General features: G+C 37.2%; 1 pseudogene; it reads left to right on the top strand.

Annotated features, from left to right (window-relative positions):
- Positions 1-607: 607 nt before the first annotated feature.
- LOC150081077 (E3 ubiquitin-protein ligase arih1 pseudogene) lies at positions 608-2,119 on the top strand (annotated as a pseudogene).
- Positions 2,120-2,941: the final 822 nt, after the last annotated feature.

Here is a 2,941-nt window from a genome sequence, read left to right as displayed (position 1 = left end):
AAATTAATATCTCCTGCCTCTTCCTACTCTCTTCTAATGCTTCATAAAGTCTTTCGGTACACTTAATCAGAAACTCCTAAAACGTTTATTTTGCTCATGGGCCATTTCTTTCCCCGATCCAGCAACATTGAATCTTCTGAGCGCTCAGATACTTTGTACATAAGAGGAATAAGATGGAGATTATCTGTAAGATGGGGAAGTAAGACACACAGCTCGCCAAACAATCGAGCAGATCAGCCTGCGTCATTATGGAGAATTGAAGAATCTTGCTCCTTCCTTATTCTTCAATAATTGCGTCTCTATCCATCAGGTTAGAATTGAACAGCAGATGTGTCTATTATGCAAAAGCAGAAACTCACTGATTGATTAAATTAGTTTTCCAAAAAAAATATCATTTATAGGGCAGACACTATGCATTTGAGAAAATCAATATTCATTAGTCGTTTTTCGCTAAGATTTTTACACTGGAACTATGGCCAAAAGGAATGTACTTAACTAAGAACCAATCTCGGTTATGGAAGTATTATTTCTATTACTGTTTTATTTCCTGTCTACATTATTATAGTTAACCATTCCATTTTCACAGGGTAGTTTCATCCAGTTCAATATGGACACCGTTCAATATTCAGATGATGAATCCATATGCGAAGAATATGATCTTATTGGTTCAATAGGAGAGCCTCCTACAACAATCGTCATGATGCAAGAATCACAAGAAGGTGAAGAGCCTCCTTTCCAGGTATTTAGCACAGAACAGGTTCTCCAACAGATGCTGGATACGATAAGAGAGGTAAACACTGTGATAAACCAATCAACGACTGTCACGAGAATCCTTCTGGATCACCTCAGATGGAACAAGGAAGTATTGTACGAGGTATACTTTAGCGGTGATTGGAAAGCATTGTTAGCAGATGCAGGTATTCACAAATCAGTAAAGTTCAACTCGGAAAAAAAACATCGAAACAGATTATTTGGAGCAAGTAAAGTAATTATGGAATGTAAAATATGCGCTGATGATCTTCCGGTTACAAAGCTAACGGGATTTTCATGTGAACATTGCTTTTGTTTAGGGTGTTGGAGGGACTACCTCACAGGTAAGATAATGGGCGAGGGTGCTGTACAAATAATTACGTGTGCTGCCCAAGGCTGTCCACGTCTTATTGATGATGAAGATGTACTAAGCTTTATTCTAGATCCGCAAGTGAAGTTATGGTATCAACATCTAATAACTGATTGTTATGTCCAGTTCAATTCAACGTTACGCTGGTGTCCTCAACCAGGGTGCACGAACGCTGTTAAAGTGCAGAGTGATCAGTCAGACAACAAAGTTGTATGTAGTTGTGGCTGCCGATTCTGTTTTCGGTGTGGCCATAATTGGCACGACCCTTTAACGTGCGATCTGTTAAATCGATGGCTAAATGAAAATTCCGAAAACAAGCTATCACTCCACTGGATTGCTGAAAACACTAAACAATGCCCAAATTGCTCGGCCAGAATCCAAAGAGATGGCGGATGTAATCACATGAAATGCAGCAATCCTACTTGTCGTTATGAATTCTGCTGGGTGTGTCTTGGGTCGTGGAACCTTCACGGAACAGAGTTTTTCCGCTGTAACCTCCGCGATGCCGAACAATCGAGAGAGTCTTGCAGCAGTGAACATTCAATCGTTGCTACTAATGAAAGATATTCACTTTATGAACGTCTTTATTTGAATCATGGCTACAACTTAAATTTTCAAGAAGGCCTTTATTTGTCTGCTAAACACATGGCGCTTAAGATGCAACAATATATGTCATGGATTGATGCTCAGTTTCCAATAAAGGCTGCTGAAGTTCTCTGCCACTGTCGGAGGTTTTTAATGTACAGCTATGTTTTTGCATTCTACTTGAACAGTAGTAATCAATCTGCTATATTTGAAGACAACCAGAGAGATTTAGAGCATGCCACAGAGACGTTATCTGAATATCTTGAGAGAGATGATGATGATGATGAAGACATATCTCTCTTTAAACAGAAAATCATAGATACATATACTTACTGTGAAATAAGATGTAAAGTTATGTTGCATCACGTGCTTGAAGGCTACAAAAATGGCTGGTGGTCCTTTACTGAAGCATGATCACACTGCTGCTACCACCGATATTTCAGATAGGTTTAATAACGTCCAGGTCATCCGTTACCGTTTCTCTTGTATTACAAAGGCATATCCGCATATTAATAAAATGTTCTCATCATTGTAGAGTTTGTTAAATTATCTTTGACTTGTTTATGGAAGAATTAAGACCATTCATTTAAGTGTTATTCCTTATTTAAATGAAATTTTAAATTAGTTTATGCAAAATGAAAAGGAACAACAATATCTGTAGACGTTAACAAGAATATGCAACCAGTTAAGCTACAAATCAATTTTATAACAAAACTGAATCTATTCTACCTGAAACATTTCAAACCCTAAAACGCAATTCATATATATTCATTTGGGAAAAAAAAATAAACCTTTGTTCTATAAACGTACTATGCCTGAAATTGAGTGTATTCGATTTTCTTGTTTTCTGGAATGAACCGGGCACTATTTTTTCCTGGACTTTCTGCTGTTAAAAACAAATAAACAGCACTCGTCCGAGAACGATGGACTCTTCTAGTGTGCACAAATATAAAAATATATATGCAATAGGTTCAACAGAAACCGTGCACGCAAACGCACCCATAGATTTAAGACGCACACCATTATATCAAAATCCCAGGACACTTGTAGTTACGAACAAAATGTTTTTATTCAAAGAAATTAATTGCGTGTCAACCCACCTTCAGTCAATGAATGCTTCAATGCGACATGGATGATTTCTGATTTTTACTAAAAATTAATAGCGTCTACTGTGAAACCAACATTTCTAACGAGTGCTCCACTCCATCTTTTAAATTATTTTAAAATTGGCACAAT

The sequence above is a fragment of the Mastigoproctus giganteus genome, chromosome 9 (genome assembly GCF_048544385.1).
Source record: "Mastigoproctus giganteus isolate SK-2022 chromosome 9, ASM4854438v1, whole genome shotgun sequence".
Taxonomy (NCBI): Eukaryota; Metazoa; Arthropoda; class Arachnida; order Uropygi; family Thelyphonidae; genus Mastigoproctus; species Mastigoproctus giganteus.
Note: the sequence above shows the minus strand (reverse complement) of the source record. Positions and strands in the feature narration are given on the sequence as shown.